The sequence below is a fragment of the Phacochoerus africanus genome, chromosome 11 (genome assembly GCF_016906955.1).
Source record: "Phacochoerus africanus isolate WHEZ1 chromosome 11, ROS_Pafr_v1, whole genome shotgun sequence".
NCBI classification, from domain to species: Eukaryota; Metazoa; Chordata; class Mammalia; order Artiodactyla; family Suidae; genus Phacochoerus; species Phacochoerus africanus.
The window spans coordinates 92,164,690-92,177,409 of record NC_062554.1 but is presented as its reverse complement, the minus strand read 5'-3'; the positions used below and the strand labels follow the sequence as shown (position 1 = coordinate 92,177,409).

The following is a 12,720-nucleotide window of genomic DNA, read 5'->3' as shown; positions in this document are numbered from 1 at the left end:
GTTTGAGCCTCTATCACTATCAGGCTAAAGCAAGCAGATATAGGAAGGGGTTAACATACTTGAAAAATAGGGCAACCACAAATCAAAACCAAACATTAAATTCACTAATTCTAAAATGAAGAGGACACAAGCATAAAATAAGAAAATCATCCAACCAAAAAAAAAAGCAACAAGGGAAAAACATAGAATCAACTGGAAAACAAGGTTTAAAATGGCAATAAATACATATTTATCAATAATTCCCTTAAATGTCAATGAACTGAATGATCCAATCCAAAGACAGAGAGCATTAGATTGGATAAAAAACTAAAAACCTACAATATGCTGTCTACAAGAGATTCAGGGCAAAAGACACATATAAATTGAAAGTGAAGAGATGGAAAAAGATATTTCATGCAAATGGAAAAGACAGGAAAGCAGGAGTTGAAATACTCATATCAGACAAAATAGACTTTAAAATGAAGGCCATAAAGACAAATAAGGACACTACTTAATGATAAGGATACATTCAAGAAGAAGATATTACAATTGTCAATATATGTGCCCCTAATATAGAAGCACCCAGATACATACAACAAATACTAACAGAAATAAAAGGAGAAATGGATGGTAATACAGTAATAGTAGGAGACTTTTAACACCGCTCTGACATCAATGGACACATCCTCTAGACATAAAATCAATAAGGCAACAGAGATCCTACATGACACAATAGAAAATTTAGACCTAATAGACATTTTCAGGATATTATATCTCCCACAATCAGGATATATATTCTTTTCAAGTGCACATGGAATATTCTCAAGGACTTACCACACACTGGGGCACAAAAATAATCTCAACAAATTTAAAAGTATAGAAATTATTTTAAGCATCTTCTCTGACCACAATGGCACAAAACTAGAAATGAGTCACAGGAAAATAAATTAGAAAAAACTAACTGCTTGGAGACTAAACAATGTGCTACTAAAAAAACCAATGGGTCAACAAGAAAATCAAATGGGAAATTAAAAAAAATCTCAAGACAAATGATATTGAAAACACACCCATTCAAAATCTATGGGATGGTGGAACAGCAGTGCTTAGAGGAAAGTTCACAGCAACACAGGCCTTTCTCAGAAAAGAAGAGAAAAATCAACAAATTAACCCAATACCTAAAAGAATTAGAATAACAACAACAACAACAACTACAACAACAAAAACCCTAAAGTCAGCAGAAGGAAGAAAATCATAAAGATTAGAGAGGAAATCAATAAAATGGAGATCCATAAAAACAAATGAAAAAAAAATCAATAAAACCAAGAACTGGTTCTTTGAAAGGGTAAAGAAAATTCACAAACCTCTGGTCAGATTCATCAAGAAGAGAAGATAAAGAACTCAAATAAACAAAATAGTAAATGAAAAAGGAGAAATCTCAATAGATACTGCAGAAATACAAAAAAAAAACATAAGAAAATACTACAAACAAATTTGACAGCCCAGAAGAAAGAGACAACTTTCTAGACATACAGCCCACCAAAACTGAATTAAGATAGAGCAACTGAACAGACTTATCAATAGAAGTGAAGTGGAATATGTAATAAAAACACTCCCAACACACACAAGTCCAGGACCAGACAGCTTCACAGCTGAATTCTACCAAACATACAAAAAGAACTTATACCTATCCTTCTTAAACTTTTCCAAACGGTTGAAGAAGGAACACTCCCAAAGACATTCTATGAAGCCACCATCACCTCAAGACCAAAACCATACAGAGATACTACCCAAAAAGAAAATTATAGGCCAGTATCTTTGATGAATATAGATATCACTGGGCTTAAAGTCTTTTTGTTTGTTTGTTTGTGTTCTTTTTAGGACCACACTCACGACATATGGAAGTTCCCAAGCTAGGGGTTGAATCAGAGCTACAACTGCCTGCCTGCACCACAGCCATGCCAGATCTGTGCTACATCTGTGACCTACACCACAGCTCACGGCAATGCAGGGTCCTTAACTGACTGAGCAAGGCCAGGGATAGAACCTCATGGATACTACTTGGGTTCCTTATCACTGAGCCACAGTGAGAACTCCCAGATGCTTTAATGGAAGTATATGTGATTACGATATTATATGTTACAGTTGTACAATGATCTTCACAGGCATATTTTACAACATACAACTATACAACTGTAAATATAATAAAATTCACTGAGTTAAAAAATATTATATGTTACAGGTCTACAGTACAGTGATTCATAATTTTAACGGTTATACTCATATACAGTTATTATAAAATATTAGCTATGGTCCCTGTTGTACAATATAATCTTGTACCTTATTTTATACATAATAGCTTGTAACTCTGAATCCCCTACTTCTATATTGCCCCTCCTCCCCTCCCACTCCTCACTTTAGTTTGTTCTATCTATGAGTCTGCTTCTTTTTGGTTGTATTCACTAGTTTGTTGCATTTTTTAGATTCCACATATTAAGTGATATAGTATTTGCTTTTATGTGTCTGACTGACTTTGATTAGTATAACCTTTAAGTCCATCCATGTTACTGCAAATGGTAAAATTTCATTCCCTTTTATGGCTGAGTATTATTCCACTATATACACATACCACATGTTATTTGTTCACTCATCTATCAACAGACACTTAGGTTGCTCCCATATCTCAGCAACTGTAAATAATGCTTCTGGGAACACTGGGGTGCATGTAAAGTGAAATCCTCAGCTCAGGGGAGAGATAGTTCCCTAGTCCACAGAGTATTATAAATTCAGATCCTAACAGCACAGAGAGTGAGGCCTGAGACCTTGATTTCTATGGAGAGATGCTCTCCCTCAGCTCACAAACTAAGCAGAAGTAGGTAGGCTTTATCTGTCTCCCTATGATAATGAACAGATTTTTTTTTTCTGTTTTAGGGCTGCACCCACGGCATATGGAGGTCCCAGGCTAGGGGGTTTAATCTGAGCTATAGCTGCTGGCCACAGCCACAGCCACAGCCATGTGGGATCTGAACCATGTCTGCAACCTACACCACAGCTCACATCAATGCCAGATCCTTAACCCACTGAGCGAGGCCAGGGATCGAACCCACATCCTCATGGATCCTAGTTGGGTTTGTTAACCACTGAGCCACAAAGGGAACTCCTGAAAAGTTTCTTTTGATGATCCGCTTTTCCATCAAGGAAAACTAGAAAGGAATCCCAAGTTACTTCATTCTGTATCTACTCAAACATTAACTATTTGGAAAGGATTTTGCTGGATAACCTCTCTAAATACTCCCTATGGCTCTAGGGGTATTTTATTTCCTCAAGTCATATATATCCCAACTAGTTCAATAGATACTTTATTTGTAGTTGTTTGTACCCATCCCCTCCCCCACGTAGAATTTGAGCTCCAAGAGAGGAGGGGCTTCATTTGATTAGATGTTTCTGAGGTAATTAACCAAGAGTTTGCATTTCATTAGTCAGATATTAAGGCAAAAGCAAAAAATGGGGTGTGACACAGGAATTACTTTCCTTTAAACTAGATTAGTTAGCCATCAAAAATTACTCTCATTAAGACATTTTTGTGGGTATGAAATGTATCATATGAACAAAGTATACTAGAAATATATATGTTCACTTTATAAAGAATACATCCAGGAAAGACAAAAGCTCTAGTTTGAAAACACACATGTACCACAACGTTCACGGCAGCACTATTTACAATAGCCAAGACATGGAAGCAACTTAAGTGTCCATTGACAGATGAATGGATAAAGAATATATGGTATATATACAATGGAATATTACTCAGCCATAAAAAATAACAAAATAATGTCATCTGCAACAACATGGATGGACCTAGAGATTATCACACTACGTGAAGTAAGACAAAGACGAGTATTATAGGATATCACTTACGTGTAGAATCCCCAGAAATGATACAGATGAACAGAAACAGATTCACAGACATAGAAAACAAACTTACCAAAGAGGAAGCAGGGAAGGATAAATTTTGAGTACAGGATTAACAGATGCACAATACTGTGTATAAAATAAACAATGAGGATTTACTGTATGCACAGGTAACTATATTCAGTATCGTGTAATAAAATATAATGGAAAAGAAATGAAAATACTATACAGATATATACATACATAGGTATATATATATATATATATATATATATAAAAACCAAATCACTTTGTTATACACCTGAAATGAACACAATATTGTAAATCAACTATATTTAAATAAAAATAAACACACATACATATAATCATAAAGCTTTTAAAAAATATATGCAATGAACACCCATGTAAGCACAGCTGAGGTCAAGAAACAGAAGGCTGCAAGAACCACAGAAGCCCCTGCTATGTGTCCCATTCTTATGACCAACCCCTTATCTCCCCCAGAAGGAACCATTATTCTGGCTTATAAAAATTCCCTTGTTTTTAATTTATGCATTTACCAAACAATGTAGTTTAGTTTTTACTATTTATAAAAATATATATATGCATAACATTTAAATATAAGATCAGAATATTATGACACTTTCAATTTTGAATAAAATCTATCACTGGCTGTAACTCAGTACATCTGATGAGTACTATAGAGTAAATTACCATCTACATTCTCAGGAACCTAATAAAAGTGGATAGTTGCAAGGAAAATACTAAACAATACATAATAAAAATTTTTTGAAATTTGGTAGAAACACACTGTTCATTACATTTTTATCTTCCATATCACAGAGCTTCACCCAGCTAATTAGGGGCCTTCACAAGAGGGGGAAGAGACCACAGGCTAAAATGACTCCATAGATCTTATACAAAATACTTATTCAGTCTTAGAGAATTAAGAATACATTTGCTGGGAAAAAAATTATCACCAGAGATATTAAATGTTTCACATTTAATAAAATATTTTATATCACTATCCACCCTGGAAACTCTAGAAAATGCTTTGAATTAACAGGTAAGAGTACAATTAGAATTATAACTTTTCCAGAATATTAGCTATGCAGTAATATATCCATGAAGACATTTAAGGAAACACATTTACAGAGAAGACACTAATAATCATCCCCATCAACCTGAAGGGCACATAAGGTGACACAGAATTTATCACGTCTACCAACTTTAAAAAAGAGACTCAAACCTTTCAAGTTCTTTCTTTTGTCCTCCAAATGCAATCACAGTTCTAATGGCTGCTAAGACCTCCTCAGCTACTGCTCCAGCTTTTGCATAGGCCAAGAGTTCTTTATCAGTAAATGAAGACAGTATCTGTTTAAAAATGCAATTTCAGATAATTTAAAAGATTTTTAGAAGTTTTTATTTTTTGTAAAGAAAAACAAATATATATTAATGCTCCTTGTATGTTACTATATGTAAATCTGTTACTCATCTTTGGTCATCATGTCCTGTTTTTTAGTGTACATGTATACGCACTCTGTAAGCCACTTCCAATTCGTTTTGGACTAAAATGGTCTGTGATGAATTAAAATTTTTCTTTTTTCACTATACTCCTTACTCCTCATATAAATAAATAAACCTGAGACTTTGGGGAGATTTTAACTTTCAGAAAAGGAGGTATATACTATAAAAATATAGAAAAAAGGGCTGTACATCAAGGAAATGGGGTGAGTACTCGACATAACTGCTGCTAATGCACTCTGGTTCAAAAAAGCCAACATAGGAGTCAGAAGAATGCAGGGAACCAAGCAGTGTGTGCTGACAGGATTTCAAGATGTCACATGCTGGGGAAACAGAGTTCTCTCTTTAAAAATTTTTTAAAATTTAACTTAAATTATTTAAATTATTATTTTTAATTTTTTTAATTGAAGTGTAGTTGATTTACAATATCATGTTTGTTTCAAGTATACAGCACAGCAAGACAGAGTTCCTTTTGCTGGGGTTCCTGAGCAGCACATTCAGCCACCAGGGAGGTCTTTGTTTTATGGATGTTCTTTGATCCCTTGGCTTGGTCCCTGAGCCTTTGTTCTATAGAAGGTACAGTAATGGGTCACATTTATTCCTCTCCATTGCACAGTGAGGTAGGTATTATTTTCCCCACTCTATACATGAGAAAACGGAGGGATGAAGAGGTCAAGTCACTTCCTAGTCAGTGAAACATCCGAGACTCAAGTTGAATCCGTGTGGCTCCAAAGCATGAATTCACAGCCATCGGAGTCAATCTCTTTCTAATACCAGTTACTGACATGTGGACTCCTCTGGCATCCCGCAGGGCCTTGTGATAAAAATCAGATCAGCTGGCATGGGGAAAGGACTAAGCTTACTATTTTTACCTGGAATGCCTGACTAGTCAACTATCTAACTCAATATTGCAGATGAGCAATTCAAATGAAATTCTGAGTAAACAGTGTAACACTCTTCCAATAAATAACTTACAGCATTTGTGGACTTGTTTTTTAAGAAAAATAGTCTATTCCTTCTTGTCATAAACAGCTCAAAATTGTTTTGATTTGCATGGTGTATATTTTCCTTTGCTAAGCGTGAAAGTAAAAGGCGCTATGATAGATGTAAGAGTGGGTGGGGGAAGGCAAATGCCCATTTATTGACTATGTTCCATGTGCAGATATTGTGCTGTATGTACCTTCCTCTTTGGCACCCAAAACAATACTCCAGTGATGCACCAGACCTTCCTGAGCTCTCAAAGTGACCGTCCTAGGGCTGCCTTGCCACACTTGCCAGAATCGCTCATAGCACTGGGTCTGAGTCAGGGCGGTCCTTGCCATCCCTGAATCAACAGGCCTGCATCATGTAAGAAGTTCGTACAACATATTGTAGCTATTTCTCTCTGCTCCTCTGGAAACCTCACCCCACAACCATTAACCACACTGGAGGCAGCCAACCAGAAGATTACAAGAAATATTTTTGAATTAGGAGTTTCAAAATGTGTTTTGTTTGTTTGTTTGTTTGTTTGTTTTTTACAGCCACACCTGTGGCATATGGAAGTTCCCTGGACTGGGGTCAGCACACACAACAGCCATGGCAACACCAGATCCTCAACCTTCTGGGCGAGGCCAGGGATCCAATCTGCATCCTCATGGACACTATGTCAGGTTCTTAACCTGCTGAGCCACAGTGAGAACTCCAAAACATGCTGTTTTAATTTATTATTAAAATATCAAGAGTTCCCATTGTGTCTCAGTGGTAACGAACCCCCGTATCCATGAAGATGCTGGTTTGATCCATGGCCCCACTTAGTGGGTAAACGATCCAGTGTTGCTGTGAGCTGTGGCGTAGGCTAGCAGCTGCAGCTTCAATTTGACCCCTAGCCTGGGAACTTCCATATGCTGCACATGTGGCCCTAAAAAAAACAAAATAAATAAATATCAAGTACCACTCCAATTGATTTAATAAACCTGGCTCCTCTATGGTCTTCTGTAATCATAGGCACACGCTTAGGCAAGACTATGTTAGAATCTTCATTAAGTGTTTTGTATCGTTTTTTAGCACATTATGTTTGTTGAAAGACAAAAACCTCCAAAATATTCTCAGAGATATGAAAAGCCAACTTCACTGCTCCTGTAATAGAAATAGGCTGATGATAGTTGCATTACTACAGTTATCCACATAAACTATGTAAAATTTCACTAACTCATTCTCTCCTTTCAAAGGCTGATAATTTCTTAACCAAGGCTAATTGTGTTAGTGCAAGACACACGAAATTGTTATTCCTGTAAGTTAAAAGTTAATATAGCAGTTCCTGTTGTGGCTCAGTTGTACCTAACCAGTATCAATGAGGATGGGAGTTTTATCCCTGGCCTCACACAGTGGGATAAGGATCTGGTGTTGCCCTGAGCTCTGGTGTAGGTAGCCAATGTGGCTTGGATCTGGTGTTGCTGTGGCTATGGTGTAGGCCAGCAGCTACAGCTCCGTTTTGACCCTTAGTCTGGGAACTTCCATACGCTGGGGGTGTGGCCCTAAAAAGACAAATAAAAGAAAAAGTTAATATACACAACTTTATATTGTTCAAGCTAATATATATTCAGAAGCAATATTTTTAACCACTAAAGATGATTTGACCTTCATTTTTGTCCCTTTTTTCCCAATTCTCAGTGTAAGATTTTATTTTCTTTTGAGATTATTTATATATGTTTTATTTTTTAAAGCATCATTTTGAGATAATTGTAGATTCATATACAGATGTAGGAAACAATACAGTGAGATCCCATATTCCCTTCATCTAGTGTTCTCCAAATAATAACATCTTCAAAACTTTGGAACAGTATCTTAACCAGAAATTTAACATTAACCCATCAATGTTATTCAAATTTGTGAGTGGACCCATTTTCATAATATTTTATTTTTTATATAGTTTTTAAATTTTTGGCCGCCTTGCAGCATATGGAGTTCCCAGGCCAGAAATTAGATCTTCGCTGCAGTTGTGACCTAAGTCACAGCTGCGGCAATGCTAGATCCTTTACCCACTGTGCCAGGTCAGGCACAGTGCTCCCAAGACACCACTGATCCCACTGTGTCACAGTGGGAACTCCTTATCTTTTTAAGGTCTGTGGGATTTGTAGTAATATCCTCTCTTTTTCTTATTTTTCTTGGCCATGGCCAGGGCATGCAGAAGTTCCTGGGACAGGAATTGAACCCACACCACTGCAGGACCCAGTGCCAAAACATTTGGATCCTTAACCCTCTGAGCCACCAGAAAACTTTTATTTTGTTCTTGATATTGTGATTTGTGTCTTTTTATTTTTGTAGTCTTGCTAATTTTATTGATTTTTTTTTGAAGAAACAACTTTCTGCTTCATTGATATTCTCTATTATTTTCCTAATTTCAAGTTCACTTATTTCTGTTCTCATCCTTATTTCCTTATTCTGCTCACATTGGATATATTTTGCTCTTCTTTTTTCTAGCTTCTTGAGGTAGGAACTTATTTTGATTTGAGATCCTTTCTCATTTCTAATGAAGAAATTTAACGTTATACATTTCTCTCCATGCTTCTTTTGCTGCATCCCAAATATTTTGATATTTTGTGCTTTGTTTTCATTTAGCTACATGTATTTTTTTTCCTTTGAAACTTCTTTTATAATCCATGGATTATTTTTTAATGTTGTTTCGGAGTTCCTTGATGGCCTAGCAGTTAAGGATCTGGCATTGTCACCGCTGTGGCTCAGGTTGGATCCCTGCCCAAGGAACTTCCACCTGTCTCAGGCGTGGCCAAAAAAAAAAATGTAATATTTAAGAATTCCCAGATGTTTAGAGATTTTTTTCTCGTTGTTCTATTGTTTGTTTCTAGTGGGATTCCACTGTTGTCAGAGAAAGCACACTTTATAGTTTCAATACTTCTAAATTTGTTGAGGTTTATTTTATAGCCTAGGGTATGATCTAAACTGGTGGATGTTTAATATACATACTGATGCTGTTGGGTACAATGTTTTGTGAATGTCAGTTACATCCTATTAGTTGACCATGTTGTTCAGATCTTCTAGAGTCTAGCTGATTTTCTGGCTAGTAATTCTATCAGTGCTGAGAGAGGATAATAAAATAATTGTAGTTTTTCTATTTCTCCCATAAACTCTCTTGGTTTTTAGTTCATGTATTTTAAGGCTTTGTTATTTGATGCATACATATTTACGATCATTATGTCTTCCTGGTGGAATGATCCCTTTTATCATTATGCAATCTTCCTCTTTTGTTGTAGTAATTTTCTTTCTTCTGAAGTAAATATTCAGGCATCAATACAGCCATACCTTAAAAAAAATTTATGTTTGCATGGTGTGTGTTTTTCCAACCTCTTCCTTCCACTCTACCTATGCTGTTTAATTTGAAGTTTCTTGCAAGCAGCAGAGAGTTGCTGAGTCATGGGGTTTTTTTAACCCACTCTGCGGCATCTGTGGAATGTGAAAGTTCCTGGGCTAGGGTGAAACTGGAGCTGCAACTGAGGGCTACCTCACAACCATGGCAACACCGGATTTGAGCTGCATCTGTGACCTGTGCCTCAGCTTGCATCAACACAGAATCCTTAACCCACTGTGTAAGGTCAGGGATTGAACACACAGCCTCATGGAGACTATGTCAGGCCCTTAACCCACTGAGCTACAATGGGAAGTCTTGACAAATTTCTTTTGACTAGTATTTTTTAACTATTCACATTTAAGTTAATTAATATATTAACAATTAAGTCTACCTATTTATTTATTTATTTATTTGTCTTTTTAGAGCTGCATATACAGCATATGGAAGTTCCCAGGTTAGGGGTCGAACTGGAGACCTCTACGTAGCTACATAGCTACCAGCCTACACCACAGCTATAGCAATGCTGGATCCTTAACCCACTGACCGAGGCAGGGATCTAACCCACATCCTCATTGATACTAGTTGGATTCATTAGCACCAAGCCATGGTGGGAACTCCAAGTCTATGATTTTATTACTGGCTCTCTATTTATTTCCTATCTTTCTCATTCCTCTGCTTCTCTTTCCTTGCCTTTCTGAGTGTTACTTGATTTTTAGGATTCCATCCTGATTTATTTATAATGTCTTTGAATATATCTTTTGTTTCATAATGGTTGTTCTGGATACTATTCATGGGTGACATAAAAATCTACTGCTATCAACATTTTACCACTTACAGTTTTTGGTTCAATCATTAAATATGACTTAAGAATCTCCTGGGAAAAAGAAAAAGGAAAACCCACATTTCTGCATTCTGTTGTTCTTTTTCCCTTCCAATAATCCTTTTATTATTTTCCTTCTGTCTGAAGAATTTCATTCAGTTACTATGGTTGCAGAAAATTTCTTTAGTTTCCTATGATCTGAGAATATTTTTGTTTCCCAATCACTACTGGAAAATAGTTTTACCACAGATAGTGTACAGTTCTTTTCTTTAAGCAGTTGAAAAATACTTAGCCATTTCCTTCTGACCTTTATGATTTGAGTTGAGAAATACACTGTCATTCAAATTGGTCCTCCCTACAGGCAGTCTGCCATCTGCTCTCAGCTGATTTGGAGATTTTTTTTCTTTGACTTCAGTTTGCCCGCGCGCGTGTGCGTGTGCGTGTGCGTGTGTGTGTGTGTGTGTGTGTGTGTGTTTACGGCCACACCCAAGGCATTAAGGAGGTTCCCAGACTAGGTGTCAAATTGGAGCTGTAGCCACTGGCCTACACCAGAGCCACAGTAACACGGGATCTGAGCCACATCTGCAACATACACCAGAGCTCACACTAGTGCCAGATCCTTAACCCAATGAACAAGGCCAAGGATTGAACCTGCGGCCTCATGGATGCTAGTCAGGTTCATTTCTGCTGAGCCACGACAGGAACTCTGACCTCAGTTTTTAATAGGTCAATTATGATGTGCTTTATCATAGGCTCTTATTTGAGTGTATCCTGTTTAGGGTTATCTCAGCATCTTTTATCTAAAGGTTTATCTTTCACAAACCTTGGAAATTTTCAGCCATGATTTCTTGCAATACTCTTTCAGCCTCACTTTTCTCCTTTCTTCTGGGACTCTGATGGTAACAAATGTTCTATCTTTTGTTATTGTCCCATAGGTCTCTGAGGCTCTTTTCATTTTCTTTGATTCATGATGGATGAATTCTGTTGTTCCATCTCCAGGTCTACTGATTCTCTCCTGTCTTCTCTACTCAACAAAATGAAGCCCATTCATCATGACTTTCGTTTCTGTTGTATCTTCCAGTTCCAATTTCATTTCATCCTTTCTTCATAACTTTATTTTTACTGTATTTTACACATTTGCAATGTTCTTTATTTTTTTGGTCTTTTTAGGCCCATACCCGCAGCGTATGGAGGGTCCCAGGCTAAGGGGCTGAATCGGAGCTATAGCCACCAGCCTACACAACAGCCACAGCAACGCAGGATCCAAGCCATGTCTGAGACCTATACCATAGCTCACTGCAACGCCAGATCCTTAATCCACTGAGTGAGGCCAGGGATTGAATCTGCATCCTCACAGATACTAGTCAGATTCATTTCCACTGAGCAATGATGGGAACTCCCACACATTTAGTTTTGATGCATAAAACAAGTTGAATATATTTCATCATCATTCCAAGGTATGCATTACTCTTTGCATCACTTTCATCACCTCTTGCAAAATAATCCTGCTATTTAATTTGGGAATTTCCTTTTTAAAAATAAATTTTATTGGACTATAGTGGACTTAGAAAGTTGTGTTTCAGGTGTACATCAAAGTAAACCAGTTATACATATACCCATTCTTTTTCAGATTCTTGTCCCACATAGGTTATTATACAGCATTGAGTAGATTACACTGTGCTATACAGTAGGTCCTTGTTACCTATCTTATGTATAGTAGTGTGTATATGCCAGTCCTAAACTCCTAATTTATCCCTCCCACCACACATTTCCCCATTGGTAACCATGAATTTGGTTTCAAAATCTTGAGTCTATTTCCATTTTGTAAGTACTTTCATATACTTTTTGTTAGATTCCACATATCAGTGATCTCATATGACATTTGCCTTTCTCTGTCTGACTTACTTCACTTAGTATGATAATTTCTAGGTCCGTCCATGTTGCTACAAATGGCATGATTTCATTCTTTTTTATGGCTGAGTAATATTCCATTGTATATATGTACCATAGCTTTGTTATCCAGTCCTCTGTTGATAGACATTAAGGTTTCTTTCATGTCTTGGCTATTACGCATAGTGCTACAATGAACACTGTTGTGCATGTCTTTTCAAATTATGGTCTTCTCTGGATATAGGCCCAGGAGTTGGAT

At 36.8% G+C, this 12,720-nt stretch overlaps 1 pseudogene; it reads right to left on the bottom strand.

The window, feature by feature from the left end:
• Nucleotides 1-12,720, bottom strand: part of LOC125111638 (ATP-dependent translocase ABCB1-like) — an 88,379-nt pseudogene that overhangs the window by 54,093 nt on the left and 21,566 nt on the right.